Raw genomic sequence first — 16,816 nt, 5'->3', positions numbered from 1 at the left:
ATGCCTTCAGGGGAAGCATCTGCGGCCCCACCAGGGCAGCCAAGGGGATGTGGGAGGGTGGGCTCTGTCCTCTGGCTGGCTTTCAATTTCTGCGACCTCAGGCAGGACCCTTGACCCCTCAGGGCTCGGTGGCCTTGTCTATAAGTTGGGTCTGTTTGCTGTCTTTCCATCCTGGGGTTGTGGGAAGATTCAATGAGATAATGTGCATAAAACACTGAAAACCATGGGTGGCTCACAGATTGTGCACCTGGCACACAACAGCTGTCGCCGTCATAACCAAAACACAGGTTCCATTGCTTGCCCCTTGCAGAGTTCAGTTAACAAGAGTGAGGTCCAATATAAAGAAAGTGACTTTTTATTCCCAAGCTAGCTTAGGGGAAGAAGTTCAAGCTTCCTGCCTTAAGGGTATTGCTTTACTTTTGGAGCAGAAAGCAAGTGCTTTTTAAAGGGGGCCTAACATGAATGGCACACAGGGAGAAAGCGAGCAGGTTGGGGGCGGTCTGTGTGCTAACTTGGTACTTTATCTACCAGGCGGTGGTAAAACTGGTGACTGCTGGCACCTTCATGGGCAGGACTAGGTTGTAATGCAGCTGAAAACTCTCCGGGTAGGAGAGAGTTTCATCGCGGACATCTTTGGATCGTCGATGGACTGTCATCTCCCGAGGCAACCTCCTGGTGGGTGAGAGTTCCACTCTGGAGTGTCTAAGCACATAGCTAGATGGACTTGGCCTGTAGCAAGCCTCAGGTGCAGGGGAGGCAAAAGGTTATAATTGCATTTCTAAAGGGATAAGTAGGAAGTAGGGAATAAGGGGAATCAGAGAAAAGAGAAAGATAATAAAAAATAATAACTCATTATATTTTTCTTAGAAAAATGGGGATACTTGGTTAGACTGTTATTACTCATACCCAGGCCTCCCGCTCCCAGCTCCATGATTTTTCCTTGGCCCTGTCTGACGGGTCTCTGTCTTCGGAACGTAGGGAGGTTTTCTCGGAAAATCCCTCCCACATCTTTCTTGGGATTCTGAAGTTCCACTGTTTGAGATGAATTCCTTTGAGATCAAAGTTGTCTCCACCTGCAAATGGGAGTTCCACCGGATGACTTGTGATGCTTGCAAAGTGCTGCAGGGCGCGGGGCTCCTAGCAGGCCCTCCATCCATGCTGCTGGCATTAGCATCATGGAGACGGGGAGGGGATGAATCAACAGACACGCAAGTGTGTCTGCTGGGAAGAAGCACCACAGGCCAGGAAGGGTACCCGCTGGGGCCAGCCTGCCCCATCCAATTCCAGCTCTGCTGTGTGCTGGCTGTGTGACCCTGAGGCATCCTTTAGCCTCTCTGTGCCTCAGTGGCTCCCTCTGGAAAGCAAACATGTTAACAGGCTCCACTCAAAGGGCGCCTGTGACAACTCAACAAGTTTAACATCCATACAGCACTTTATTCATTCTTTCTCAATTCCCCCCTTCACTCCTGTCTGGCAGACTCACTCTGCCCCCTTGCAAGGAACTGCAGCTATTTCACGTCATTTTTCCAGGCGCTTTGGGTAATGCAAAGTCCAGGCGGCTCTTGTATTAAATTTGAGACTCTTAGAATTTGGAGCTTCCTCCTCTGCCAGCTCAGCTCAGCTCAGCTCCGCGTAGTCCAGGGGTCGGGGAGGGGTGCGGTCAGTTTCTCCTCTGTCCCCTCCCTCTTGCTGGGTGTTGCTCTTGCCCCTCCAGGGCTGGGCCTGCCCAGGAAAGCAAGGAAGGTTTTTTTTGGCAGGGGAGCAGGGGCGCCAGGTCTCCCTGGACAGACACGGCTGTGAGCTGAGGCTGGGCCTCTTAGGTGGTCCTGGAGACCCTCCCCATGGGTTCCTGATTGGCAATGCCGCCCCCTGCTCCAACTTCCAGGATCCACCCTTTCTTCTGGGTCCAATTTGGCTGAAAGAACAAGTCCTTTTGTCCCACAGCTCCTAGAATAGCCCAGAGTTTGCTCCCAGACCTTAACATAAACCCCAAGATGTCCCCAGGGGACACTTGTCAAGCTCTTGGTTGGCTGGCTGGCACCCCTCATCCTTCTCCTTAAGCAGCTACCAGCTCATGTTGCACCCTTGTACCAATTACAGTCAGGCCCCTTCCTCCAGGGTGACCTCCTGGCTTGACTTGTGGGGGACGGCTCAGTCCTACCCCCATTCACACCCTAGCCAAGGCCCCACTGACAACCATAGGGGCCACTGCCTAGGGGGACTTCTGCTTGAACCCCAGCAGCCATGGGCCCTGGGCTGGCTTCTCTGGCTGACTCAGGAGCCTGTCCCCAGCGCCTCCATCCCTGTGCTCCGTCCTCCCACTGTGCTCCCCTCATTTCGGCATTTACCACTCTGGCCTGGAGGTCACTCGTTCCATGCGTGTCTTCAAAGGCAGAAACTGTGTCCTGGGCAGGCTCTGGCACAGAGTGGCAGTTCCATAAATAACCAGATGAAGCCTCTGTCCCCCGGGGATGGGGGTGTGTGACCTGGGATGTGGCAGTCCCAGGGCCTCTTCCCTGTGCCTGAGGCCCAGCCCCTCCTTCCTCAGGTCAGGGCGAGCCCCCCCAGGGAGAGGTGGGGTCTGGATGGTCTCACCACTGCAATTATAAATGCGGCAGGACGGAGGACGGGGTGAGCAGGGGCTGAAGGGAGCCGCTCTGATGATTGACAGGGAGTATCCAGGGTGGACAGGTTGCCCTGCCTCTGGACCTCGGTGTTCTCATCTGTGAAACGGGGGCAGTGAGCCAGGCCCGTTTAAGTCAGGGGACTCTGGGCTCCCTCACACAACTAGCGCTCCTGTGACGAAGCGTGGCCTGTCTCTTGGCCAGCCCAGAGCGGCTGTCTGGCTCAAGCGCTGACTCAAAGTGCGTCAGACAAGGAGCCAAAGCAGGATTCCCGGAATGCCCTGGAAAAGTGCTGGGTACCATCCAGGCGCCGCCGCCAACCATGTGGAGCCTCTCTCATTCCACAGGGAACCCTTATTACCCTCCGGACTGGCGTTCCTGATCCAGCCGGGCTGGCCCTTCCAGAGGGCTGGGAGCCACCAGGGCTGGGGCTGTGGCGAGCAGAGGGATGTGCCAGGTGGTCATCGTGGCCTCATGTCCTGGGTGTGAGCCTGGGCTGGTCTGAGAGCACTTGGGGCTCATTCACGCAGGCTGCTGAGCTGGTGGCTCCTAAGCCAGCGACACGGGGCAGTGGAGGAAGGAAGGAGCCGGGGTGAGTCACCATGCCCTGAGGGCCCCAAGTCCTAGGGTAAGGTCCTTCGTCAGACACTCGTAGTCAGGCACCAGGGGCTGCAGATGGCCCCATGGTCCCCACCCTCCCTGCCCCCACAAAGCCGGCAGGCCACAAAATGAAGCCGAGTCTCTGGAATCAGGCCACATCTCTCTCAGCAACACAAGGCAGCTCCTGGTGGGAAGCGGGGGAAGCCCATTTTACAGATGAAGACACTGGGGCTTAGCAGGTCTAGGGGACTTACTGCAGACCCCGCAGCAAGGAAGTAGCAGGGCCACTCGCTCATTCAGTCCTTCAACTACCGTGGGCTGACAGGCAGGATAGCCAGCGTCTGCACACTTGGGCTAGGAGCCCAGCAGTGCCGGGGTGACTCCTGGTACCCCCACATTCTAGGCATTTACCTTGGACAAGTCACGGCCCCTCTGGGCTTCAGATTCTTTATCTGTGAAATGGCTCTGACACGGTATTTGCCATGGGCATTGAGCATGGTATAAGCCAGCCCATGTCAAGGGCTCAGGGTGTAGCCAGCACACAACCAGTGGGTGCCCATGTTTGCTGCTACGGTCAACTGGATGGAGCCTTGTGCTGGGTCCTGGGTGCTGGGAAGGGAGGTGAAGGAGACCAAATCCCTGCCTTTGAGATGTTCGTTAGCCTTGTGTGTAAAATAGGGACAAAAATATCTAGCTTCTTTAGGAAGAAAAATAAACAAGATAACTTACAGAAAGCATTTCTTGGAGCCAGGTGCTGCTTGGAGGGCTGTTCAATAGGCATCGGTCGCCCTCTCCATCTCCCTGGGTGTAACTTTCAGACCAACTGGGTGTAAGCTACTTTGGACTCCATTGAATGGACCCACCAGGGCTCACTCAACTGCATGTTCCTCTAAATGGTTTTTCAACCAGGATGGTACAGCTGAAAGTACCTTTGGAACTAGAACGTCCCTAAGAACAGTCCCTGGAGGCAGAAGCCGGGGCCCTGGCTATAACTAACACCTGGCTGTGCTCCGTCAGGGATGGTGGAAGGCATTCCTTTGAGAGAAACATTTGGGATCCTCTGAGTAGAGAATCGTCTTTGACAGGCTTGGGGCTGGAAGCCCTGCCTCCTCTAGAACTGAACCCTAGTAAAAGTGCCAGCCAGGGGCCCACGGTGGGTACCATGCAGGGGGACTCCAGCCTGAGAGGGTCTGCAGTGCGGCTTGTGTTTTGCTCAAGTTGCCATATACCAAGGCAGCACCGACAGACGGGGCAGCTTCAACAACAGAGAGCCATCTTCTCACCACTCAGGAGGCTAAGGTCCCAGCTGGGTGGTTCTTCCTGAGGCCTCTTCCTTGGTGCGTAGATGCCACCTTCTCCCAGTGTCTTTGGCCACCTGATTGCCCCTCTGTGGGTGTCTGTGTCCTAATCTCCTCTTCTTATAAGGAAACCAGTCCTACTGGATTAGGGCCCACCCCATTGACCACATTCTAACTTAATCACCTCTTTAAAGGCCCTGTCTCCGGGTACAGCCACATGTGGAAGTATGGGAGTTAGGATTTCAACACATGAATTTTGGGGGTCATAACCGAGCCCATAGCATGGGTGATTCATCAGAGTTCTAGGATTTAAAAAGCCTGAGTTATTCGAGACTCCAGGATCACTACCCTAGTAACCGCTGCGACAGCACCCTTAGCCCTGCCCTTCTCAGGGGAAGCCAGGTCTGGGGAAGATAGTGACTTGTCCAGCCTCTCACAATCAGGGCTGAGGCAGGATTGAACCCAGGCCTGGCTCATTCCAGAGCCTGCCAGTGCCAGCTGGGAGCCCAGTGCTGGAAGGAGCTGGGAGGAGACGGAACTTGAGACCTATTTACCTTGGCACCCACAGTGCCCGCTTGGGCTTGGCACACAACCGCTGTTCGGAAGTTGTTGGATGAATTCGACAATGACACATTTTGGCACAGTCCTTGCCCTGGGGGCACACACACCCCCCGATGAGAAGGCAGGCTCGCCGGCACACACCCGAACACCAAGATCACTGAGGCCAGAGCCAGGCCACTTTTCCTTTCTGGTTTGGGCCCTGCCAGCCTCCACACTGGGCCAGTGTGGAGCTGACCTTTCCACATCTGCTCTGCAAAGCCAAAGCCAATTCCTAAGCCCTCGGCTGTGCCAGAACTGAGTCATGACGGAAGCTGGTGGGATTCCTGGGGGGACAGATCTGGCCCCCACACGTCCTTGCATGCCTCCATCCATGCCAGCCGGCTCCAGCCCACACCACAGCACCCAGAAATCTGCAGCCAGTACACGTTTCCACTGGAATGAAGCACTGCCCTGGCCCCGGCTCCGAATTCCTTGCCGCTCGCGGTCTCCAGCCGGCCGCCAGCTGTAACAGCCTGAGATGGCCCGCAGGGCAGGGAGCTGCAGTAGCAAAGACCATTTGTCTTCATCCGGTTGGAATTTTCTCTCCAAATTACACTGGCTGTGGTGGGCCCACTGTGCGAAGCTCCATTTACAGAAACCCCGGGCCACAGTCTGGGCATGACCTGCTCTCCCCAGGGACGCCTTTCCCAGCTCGGCACCATGCTGCCCAACATTCGCGCGCCCTGGGTTTCCAGGCCCCTTCCTGCTTCTGAGCCTTTGCCTAAGCTGTTCTCAGCCTCGGAAATCCCTTCCCAGCCCACCCCGCTGCAGCCCTGTGGGGGGGCAGGGCAAGGCCCACACTTGCGTCTCCATTGTACTCCTCGCCGGCTGCCAGACTTAAGTGGGCTGCTTTGCCTCTCTGAGCCTCACTTTCTTGGTTTCTTCATCTGTAGAATGGGAATAGGCTTGGAGGAAGCCCGTGTCCTGTGGGCAGTGAGGGGATTGGCAGGAGCCAAGGTGAGAGAGCTTTTGCAAAGCAGGGTAGCTTTTTTTTTTTTTTTTTTTTTTTTTGCGACGGAGTCTCGTTCTGTCACCAGGCTGGAGTGCAGTGGCGCGATCTCAGCTCACTGTAACCTCCTGGATTCAAGAGATTCTCCTGCCTCAGTTTCCTGAGTAGCTGGGACTACAGGCTCGTACAACCATGCCCAGTTACTTTTTGTATTTTTAATAGAGACGAGGTTTCACCATGTTGGCCAGGATAGTCTCCTCGGCCAGCCTGCCCCTGGCCCTTTGCACACACGCCCATGCAGCCCCATGGGGAGGATGGCTCCTCTCCAGCTAACCCTGCAGCATGCCATGGCCAATCCCATGGGATAGAGTTGGGGGCCCTAACTCCTCCCCATCATCATCCTCACCATCATCATCATCCTCACCATCATCATCCACACCATCATCATCCTCACCATCCTCACCATCATCATCCTCACCATTATCATCCTCACCATCATCATCCTCACCATCATCATCATCCTCACCATCATCATCCTCACCATCATCATCATCATCCTCACCATCACCATCCTCACCATCATCATCCTCACCATAACCATCATCATCCTCACCATCATCATCCTCACCATCATCATACTCACCATCATCATACTCACCATCATCATCCTCACCATCATCATCATCCTCACCATCATCCTCACCATCACCATCATCATCCTCACCGTCATCATCCTCACCATCACCATCATCATCCACACCATCATCATCATCATCCACACCATCATCATCATCATCCTCCCCATCATCATCATCATCCTCACCATCACCATCCACACCATCATCATCCTCACCATCATCATCCACACCATCATCATCCTCACCATCATCATCCTCACCATCATCATCCTCCTCCTCACCATCATCCTCATCATCATCATCCTCACCATCATCATCCACACCATCATCATCCTCACCATCATCATCCACACCATCATCATCCTCACCATCATCATCATCCTCACCATCATCATCATCCTCACCATCATCCTCACCATCATCATCATCATCCTTACCATCATCATCCTCACCATCATCATCATCCTCCTCCTCACCATCATCATCCTCACCATCACCATCCTCACCATCATCATCCACACCATCATCATCCTCACCATCATCATCATCCTCACCATCATCATCCTCACCATCACCATCCTCACCATCACCATCCTCACCATCACCATCATCATCCACACCATCATCATTCTCACCATCATCACCCTCACCATCATCATCATAATCATCACTAACCCCATGGGCCGGGCTTGGGCCCATGAAAACCTCATGACTCTCTCTGGGGAGTAAGTGTCCTCATTATCCATTTTCAGGATTAGGAAGCTGAGTTCAGCGAGGGCTGAGTTCACCCCACCAGGAAGCGGCTGAACTGGGACTCAGCTCTGCAGTTGGGGAGTCCCAAGCACCAACCTCACCAAGGTCTGCTGGACCGCAGGTGGGGGCCCAGGTAGCCCACATGTCCCCACACGTGTGGTCTACCCCTCATCCAGGGTGCTCATCCTGGGGTTCCTCTGGGCTCAGGCACACTGCCGCCCAACCAAATCTGTGTTCTGTTAGCAAGAAACTGGGGAGATGGCTCCCATTAAGGTGCACACAGTTACAGTGGAGGGCTGGCACTGTCCCTGATGGATGCCCAGAGGATGCCTTCTGGACACCAAGGGGGCCTGAGCCACCCCCTCAGCAACACCCAGCCCTGAGCCCTTTGCTGCCGTCACCCTGCCAACCTAATTCAGCACCTCTTTCCTCCCCTGCTGACCCCAAACTTCGGCTGAGAACCTCAGGTCTGTCAGACACACTGGGGTCCCCAGACCTCTGGGTCCAGTACCTGCTGGATCCTCAGTGTGCCCCCGCCACCTCCCCCTGGCTCTGGACATTTGTCCTGGCCCCTCACCACCTCCTAGGATACCTCGAAGCCCTGCCACATCCCTGGGGAGACTTGGACATTCACACTGTGATGCACAACCTCCTGCTCCTAAGCGTCTCCCCCTCCATGTGACAGAGCGCCCTCCTTGACCAAACTTTAGCCAGGTGCCTCTGAGCCCTCTTCTGGCGCAGGCCTTGACCTTGGCTGGCAAAGAATCCCGCTAAGTCAGTTCAGGTAGAGAATCCCCCATCCTTGATCTCGGATCAAGTTCCTCTCTCCCACTCTTGATCGTTAAGTCTTTGTCCCTTTAGCAAGAATCCCACTGGGCCCAGGTAGCAGGAAGTCCTCCACCCTTGATGTCAAATCCAGTTCTTCTGAGTAATTTTCCGTCCACTGCCCCTCACGCTGCTCCTTGGCCATAAATCTCCAGCTGTCCTTCCTGTCTTCAAGGTTAAGTTCAAACTGTCCGCTGTTACAATCATCTTTAGTAAAGTCTTCTTTGCCATTTTTAAACACGGGTCAGGTGCAATTTTTCTCTTTAACACACACCCCTTAGCCCTCCACCAGCTTAACCATCCCCCCGAAACCGCTCAGCCCTGAAATCTCAGTCCATGTCCTGGTTTAGAGCAAGCTTGATATTCCAAGTGATAATTTCACCTCCCCGAGGGAGCTCTCTCAGCTCCCTGCCTCTTCGTTTCTTATCCGTAAAATAGGTACAGAGGATTGAAAGAATGTCAGGTGCCGTACAGAGCCTGGCTCAGAACAGGCACACAGCAAAAGTGTGTTTCTTTCTCCTTCTTTGGCTCTTCTTTACAAGAGGTCTTAAACCTGCCAGCACAGAAAGATTGCACGTTGCTGGGATATTCTGTCTTCCAACAGGGAAAACAAAATCCCAGGTGGTGAGCGAGCGGCAACTCTCAGAAACAGTGACATCTGCCCAGCTCCAGCTTCCCCATTTATCCCTCGAGTTCAGTGCTCAAAAGGACAGGCAGGTGGCCAACCGCAGAGACTAAACTGAATGAAAAGAACCAGGATGCCATTGGATGGTCCAGGCTCGGCCGCAGCAGGGTGTGGGTCGTCAGCGAGACTGGCTCAGCGTTCTGTTTTCTCTCCAACTGGAACAGCGGGGCAGGGAGCCGTGAAATGTTTCAGATGTTTGTTGGAGTTTCTTTTCCTATCCTCATGCGTGCAGCTTTGGGAGCTGGAGGGAATGTAAGCACGACCCGCAGGAATGCAAGAATGACTCCCTTGCAGGGGAACCAGTGTCTTGTCTTCAGCTGGCTTCGACAGCACAGTCTGGGGACCCTGAGGCTCAACTAATGTGACAACTCTGAGTCTGTCCTGGGGGCAGGCCTTGGTGGCCTGTGAACTCTTGCTCCTGGCTTTTCATTTAAGGAGGCTCAGAGAAGGCAAGGGGCTGGCCCGAGGTCACACAGCAAATAAGCTGGGAGCCCAGAAGCTTGGATTCTTTTCCTTTTATGTTTATTTCAAAAGCCACCTGCTCCAGGAAGCCTTCCTGCACATGTCACCTTATTCCAGGCTGGGCCAGGTGCCCTCTGGACCCCCGAAGTCCCCGAGTTCAGAGCGCTGATCATGCAGCATTGCAATTGCTGTTGATGTAGCTGCGTCCTTGGGGCAGACATGGCGTCGTGTGGGCACAGAGGCAGCAACAAGTGGTGAATGAATGAATGTCTGCACAATGCATGCAGATCTTTCCTTTATCCTCAAGGTGGCCTCCCGCCCTGCACATGGTGGTGAGCAGAGCCCCTAACCACGAGGCTCTTTTATCTCTAGGATGGCCAGCTCAGACCTGGAAACTGACAGCTAATTAAAATAACACGATTCATAATAACAACAATAAAAATAACTATCGCATTACTGCCACCAGCAATTGCTGAGCACCAGTACAAACCAGGTGCATTTTCTGTTATATTTTATTGAAGGAGCGTGACAGCCGTGGGAGGTGGGTATTATTATCCTAATTTTTCAAGTGATCAACTAGAGACTCAGAGAAGCGACTCCTCATTTGAGGAATGAAGGTTCCACTGGCAAATGAGACAGGTCAGAACAGCGGAGGGCACAGGGTGAGGGCTGGGGACTGGCCAGTTTGTGCTTGGCAATGACGTTAGGGCTGTCCTAACAAAGTTTCGCAGACTGAGTGGCTCAAGTGATGGAAATGGGCTGGGTGCGGTGGCTCACGCCTGTAATCCCAGCACTTTGGGAGGCCGAGGCAGGTGGATCACCTGAGGTCAGGAGTTCGAGACCAGCCTGGCCAACATGGTAAAACCCTGTCTCTACTAAAAATACAAAAAAGTAGCCAGGTGTGGTGGTGCATGACTGTAGTCCCAGCTACTTGGGAGACTGAGGCAGGAGAATCACCTGAACCCGGGAGGCGGAGGTTGCAGTGAGCTGAGATCACACCACTGCACTCCAGCCTGGGTGATGGAGTTTGGCTGGCAATCTTTGGTATTCCGTGGCTTATAGATGCATCACCCCAATCTCTGCCTCCCCTCCTTCATGTGGTGTTTTTCCTATCTTCAAAGTCTGCCCGCCCCACTCTCTTTTTTTCTTTCTTTTTTTTTTTTTTCTTTTTTTTGAGACAGGGTCTTGCTCTGTTGCCCAAGCTGGAGTGGAGTGCAGTGGCTGGATCAAGGTTCACTGCAGCCTCAACCTCCTGGGCTCTGCAGCCTCAACCTCCTGGGCTCAAATGATCCTCCCACCTCAGTCTCCCCAGTAGCTGGAACTACAGGATGCACCACCATGCCCAGCTAATATTTTTACTTTTACTTTTGTAGAAGATGAGGGTCTCACTATTTTACCCAGGCTGGTCTCAAACTGCTGGACTCAAGTTATCCTCCTGCCTTGGCCTCACCAAATGCTGAAATTGCAGGCATGATTCATTGTGCCTGGACTCAAATTTCCCTTTTTTATAAGGACGCAGTCATACTGAATTAGGGCACACTCTAGTACGACCTTATCTTAACTAATTATTGCTGCAACAATCCTATTTCCAAATAAGTCACATTCTGAGGGACGGGGGTTTAGAACATCAACATATGAAGGGTGGGGGCACAATTCAGCCCCTAATAGTAAGTTCAGGGCAGTATACAGGGGGCTGCAAGTGAGCTGAGCCAGCCACAGAATCAGTGGGGCCTGGCCAAGCACTGCTTGGTACTGGCAATGGGTTAGCTGCTACAGAGGGGGTCGATGGGGGCCACTGTGGGCAGCAATGCAAGTGGGGAGACCAGAAGCTTCTCACGGAAGTGTCGCCTCAGTGCCCCATTGGAGCAAATGGCTCCACCCCCAGCTAGATCCTCAAATCAGAAACCTAGGATGCCCTTGTCCCTCTGCCTTCCTTGGCCTGCAGATTCGAGCCTCCCTCCCCATCTTCTAAAGAACAGAATCAGTTCACTCCTTGCACATAAGCAAGCACGTGTATAATCTAGCAGATGGCAATGAATGCCTCAGGGGAAGAGCTGAGAAGGGGAGTGGGAAGCATCAGGAGGTGAGGGTGCTTGGAAAACGACCTGTCAGCAGAGGCATGGAGGAAGGCAAGGCAGCCACGGGCATCTCTGGGGACAGCAGAACTCTCTGGGTGTGAGAGCGGCCAATGCGAAGGCCCCGAAGCAGGAGTGTGTTTGACGTGGCCCCAGAGAAGCAAGGAGGCCAGTGTCCCTTGGGGGAGGAAGAGGTGGGTGGAGAACTCGGGAAAGGAGTTCATAAGCAGATGGGTCATCCCATGCACCCTGACACAGAACTTGGTCTCTGGCCCAGCTTGTTTCCCTTCACTTCCCCGTCGGGTGCCAGGAGAAGCCTCCATTTCCAAATTCCAATCCTAGATCACATCCAGGCCCCCAGGCTGGTCCTCCCTAAGCAATGAGCCTGGCTCCCAAGCCAGCAAGAACAAACAGGCATGATCTTCATTATTGAAATCACTCTGCGTAATGCTATCATAAAACCCGCAGGGACAGGCCAGGCACGGTGGCTCACGCCTGTAATCCCAGCACTGTGGGAGGCCAAGGCGGGTGGATTATGAGGTCAGGAGTTCGAGACCAGCCTGGCCAACATAGTGAAACCCTGTCTCTACTAAAAATACAAAAAAATTAGCCGGGCGTGGTGGCATGCACCTGTAATCCCAGCTTCTCGGGAGGCTGAGGCAGGAGAATCGCTTGAACCCAGGAGGCGGAGGTTGCAGTGAGCCGAGATCACGCCACTGCACTCCAGCCTGGGTGACAAAGCGAGACTCCGTCTCTTTCTCTCTCTCTCTCACACAGACACACACACATGCACACAACACACAAACCCACAAGTACAGCCATGAAGAAAATCCCCAGAAATAATGAAAGAAAGACCATAAGCTCACTACTAAAAGAAATGAAATTCGCAAAAACTGCAAAGGGGCGTCATAATCTTTCTGAATTTTCTCCTTGCTTCGGCTGAATTGCCACAAAGTACTTCCTTCTTCCTTAGGCTTTCATGGGCCCATGTAGACCTGTCACCGCGCTTGGCACAGGCTTGGTTTCTGATGGATGAAACAAAGATATGGGCCACTTGCTCATTGGGAACAGAACCCAACTCCCCGCCTGGGGTCTGCCCAGTGTTCTCAGGGTCCTGGGCAGCTGCTGATCCCAAAGATGCTGCCCCAAAAGCCCATTCATTCATTCATTCAGCAGATTAGTATTGAGGTCCTAGAGGTGCCAGGCCCTGGGATGTAGCAGAGGGTAAGGCAGATGCAGACCCAGCCCTCGTGTTGCTGAAGCTCCAGATCAAAGGGGCATCGGTGACAGCGTGGATGATGGTAAATTGCACAGATGTTCGGGAGGTGAGGAGCCATGGCAGGAAACATAACCGAAAAGAACAGGGAAAGGGGACTCAGAATTGGGAGAAAGTGAGGAGGGCAGGTAGAGATCTTGAACAGTGAGATGGCCAGGGCCTTACAGAAAAGTCGGTGCTTTAGAAAACATGTGACGTGGCTGGCCGCAGGGGCTCACACCTGTAATCCCAGCACTTTGGGAGGCCAAGGCAGGCAGATCACCTGAAGCCAGGAGTTTGAGACCAGCCTGGCCAACATGGTGAAACCCCATCTCTGCTAAAAATACAAAAATTAGCCGGGCGTGGTGGTGGGCGCCTGTAATCCCAGCTATTCAGGAGGCTGAGGCAGAAGAATCGCTTGAACCCAGGACGCGGAAGTTGCAGTGAGCCGAGATCGCGCCATTGCACTCCAACCTGGGTGACAGAGAGAGACTCCATCTCAAAAAAACAAAAACTGTGACGGAAGCAAGCCCATTAGCCCAGTGGGTATCTTAGGGCAAGTGTGTTCCAGAAAGAGGGTGGTGAGTGACTTTGCTCTGGTGAGGTAGGGACTGCAGAGGGGTTGAACAGTCAGCAGGGTCATGGTCTCCCCACCTTCAGAGGGGTCCCTTGTGCTGCTTGCTGAGAATAGAGAGGGAGAGAGGGGTTTTACCCACAGCTCCTCCACACACGTCTTGGCTGTGTGCTTCTGCCATTACCAGATGACCTGAAAGCTTCCCCAGGGTTGGGAAGACAGTGCTGGAATAAGGCTTGGAAAGTGTGGGTGCTCTCACCAGCTCTGTTGCTGACCCACTGGGCGTTCTCAGCCAAGTCACTCAGCCCCCTGAAGGCTTATACAAAACGTCAGTTGAAATTGCCACCCGGCCAGGCTGTCGTGGGGTCTAAGCGGGAGAGTGCACGGGAACTTGCTATAAAATCGCAGGTGCTCCCTGAGGTCTAAGGAGCCTTGGGATGAGCCGCCTTGACTCAGAGCGAATTCTCAAAAGGGGACATATATGCACAGAGCACCTGCCGCACACCACCTGTCGGAAGGTGCAGAAAGTGGGGGCAATTGGGGGCCACCTGGGTTCTCCAAAAACAGGAATTTACCTGCAAGCAATAGGTCCCTCAAGCAGCTCCTTCCTCGGGGCTCCTGGCTCAAATCCTTCTCCTTGCCTCCCATCCCTTCAATAGCACCCTGGGGCTGGGAAGAGACACTGCCCAGGAGGCCCAGTCTAGAAACCTCCATGCTCAACTCATCCTGCTAGAGGCGGATAGAAAAGAGGGGTCTCCAGGTCCCTGAGCCTCAGAGCCCAGGGCAGGCAGGAAGAAGGCTGTGGGGCCCACACATCTCACCCCAATGGGCCCAGCAGCAAGCCCCACCGGCCTGGCGGAGACAGAGAAAACTGGGAGCCCTGAAGAGTCACAGGGCTGTGTTGTTTCCTCTTCTGCAAGAAAGGAGGGGGCGGGCCAGCTGACCATCAAGGGGAAGCTGAGGAAGGGGGTGAGGACAGTGAGGGGAGCTGTGTCAGTGCAGTGGACGTGGCAGCCAAAGCGGTCTTCTCCTCAGGCTCAAGCACCCAGGGCACCCGGGCCACAGGTAGTGACCAATGAGGACCAAGCTCAGAGGAGTCCCCTCCCCTCTACTGCGGCCTCCACTGGCTGTGACTGGGTGTGGGGCCATCGTGAGGGGTTGCCAGCCCTGGGCCTACTCCTGAAAGCCCCAGGAGGAGGGGCACCAGTGACAGATGTCCCTGACACCTCCCTCCCCACCACCCCCAGCCCGCCAGACCTGCTTCCTGAAGGAAACTATGGGAATGGTTCAACTGGAAGCAAATTGGCCACATTGTAAGTCAAGCCAGGCTGTCCAAGGCTTTTCCTGCTTGTAAAATGAACAAGACCTGCAGTTCTTGGTCTCTGGGAATCACAAACCTCTCTGAGCTTTGAAAGAACCTAGAATCCTCTCTGCCAAGAGGCGCACACACGTGAATGCACACACTCACACAAAGTGAGCCTCCCTGACCAGAGAGCCTCTGGGGCCTCTTCCAGCTGGGACTCAGTTTCCACTGAGGTTTGTCCTTACCCAATCAGAGACTGAGAACCACAGTGGGGGTGAGGGTGAGGGGTCAGGAACATTTGTCACCAAAATTCCCAGAATTGCCCACAAAATGCCATGTCAGCGGGTTCCTGTATGCAGGCAACTAACCCATCATTAAATTCCCCAAGTCTCCGCCAGCCGCAGGCTCTCAATGGCCCTCAACCAATTCTTCAGATTCTTCCCCTGTGACGCAGGTAAAGCCAGGTTCCCGCTGCGGCCCTGCCATCGTTTCTGCCGTCTGCTTCCCCCATCAGGCAGGGACTGCTTCCACCTGCCGTGTTCATTGCCTACTCAATATCAGTGAGGTGACGGGGGCTGAGGTGACGACACCGTGGCTGAGACAGGGTTAAATTGATCACATATTTTATGGCACCACCCGCCCCAAGATGAGTCATTGTTTCAGGGGGAGGTTCAGGACATTTGTGGGAACTGGTGTTTTGTTTTGCTTTGTTTTTGAGATAGAGTCTCGCTCTTGTCACCCAGGCTGGAGTGCAATGGTGTAATCTTGGCTCACTGCAACCTCCGCCTCTTGGGTTCAAGCGATTCTCCTGTCTCAGCCTCCTGAGTAGCTGGGATGACAGGCGCCCACCACCATGCCTGGCTAATTTTTGTATTTTTAGTAGAGATGGGGTTTCACCATGTTGGCCGGGCTGGTCTTGAACTCCTGACGTCAAGTGATCAGCCCACCTCGGCCTCCCAAAGTGCTGGGATTAGAAGCGTAAGCCACCGCGTCCGGCCTGTGGGAACTGTTTTAAATGTCGGCTGAGAAGAGGAAACATTCAAAAGTGGAAGGGAGACAGGGGAAACAGCATTTTCTGACCACTCACCCCGCACAGGGCATCTGTCCAAGAGCTCGGCTAGGAAAACATACTCAGAGAGCTCTGGTAACTTGCCTCAGGTCACACAGCAAGTGAGAAGCGCAGTGGCAGGCAAACCCAGGCCTGCTGGGCTAGTTTCTATCCCCATCACATGATCCTGGGCCACCTCTCAGGCACAGCAGAAACCCCTGGGCAGAAACACATCCAGGAAGACAAACCTGGAAAGCTGACAAGTTTGGAAAGTCGGGGAATCTCTCGTGCGAGGCTGAGACCTTTGGGGCCCCCGGGGAGTGGGCTGGAGGGAGCTGTGCCATGCACGTGAACACCAGGCTGACGAAATTTGTCTCCATTCATACTTTCTAGTGTGGGAGAGGGGTGTCTGTGAACTTGGGGTGTCCCCACCGCCCGTGACTCCTGGGCAAAGGCCACTTGTTCCTCAGAAGCAACCCCATCACCTGGGACGAACTGGCAGGCGTGGTCTCAGGACCTGGGAGCCCCCTGCATAAATGGGGATGGGGCTCACACCCCCTGAGGCCACAGGCAAATCAGCTGAACCACAGCCCCCTAAGCCTCTAACACAAATCCCACCCCAGCTGCCTGCCCATCTCATCCTCTGATCAGACGGCAAGATGCAGCCACTGGGCGGAGTTTCCCAAAGCAGATGGCTGGCCCCAGGCTGCTGCCCTCCCACGCCTAGACCCTGAGTCTCTTCTTCAAGGTCTTCACACCTTGAAGACTTATTGTCAGGGTCTTTTGGCAGGACTCCCCAGCCCTGAGCCCCATGTCTGAACCACGGACTGACGTAGGCACCTCGGCCAGGCCAACTCTGGGAATAATAGCCGTGCCCAACCCAGCCCTCTCTCCTGGGTTTCCCCTGAGCCTGTGGCCCCTGGCTCCAGTCAACACTGAGCCTCTCTCGCTGGTCCCACCAGGCAGGAGAGAAGCTGGCAGCAGTCTCCTCCACTTTGGAGACTCAGGGTGGGACTGCGCCCACTCTCTTCCTGAAAGAGTATCCCCACAATCCTCCCTCTCTGGTCTCTGATGTGAGTGAGGAGTCAGGATTGGGAAAGGGGGACCCCCTTCCTTTGCCTTTCTGG

The 16,816-nt window shown here is 54.3% G+C and overlaps 1 long non-coding RNA gene across 1 annotated transcript; it reads right to left on the bottom strand.

The window, feature by feature from the left end:
* Positions 1–340: 340 nt before the first annotated feature.
* Positions 341–3,300, bottom strand: LOC134739347 (uncharacterized). Its single transcript, XR_010125957.1, has 2 exons — positions 2,349–3,300; positions 341–1,722 (listed from the first exon to the last, which is right to left on the bottom strand). It is a non-coding gene; the product is annotated as an uncharacterized LOC134739347 (long non-coding RNA).
* Positions 3,301–16,816: the final 13,516 nt, after the last annotated feature.

The sequence above is a fragment of the Pongo pygmaeus genome, chromosome 23, assembly GCF_028885625.2.
Source record: "Pongo pygmaeus isolate AG05252 chromosome 23, NHGRI_mPonPyg2-v2.0_pri, whole genome shotgun sequence".
NCBI classification, from domain to species: domain Eukaryota; kingdom Metazoa; phylum Chordata; class Mammalia; order Primates; family Hominidae; genus Pongo; species Pongo pygmaeus.
This window is presented reverse-complemented; position numbering and strand designations above follow the sequence as displayed.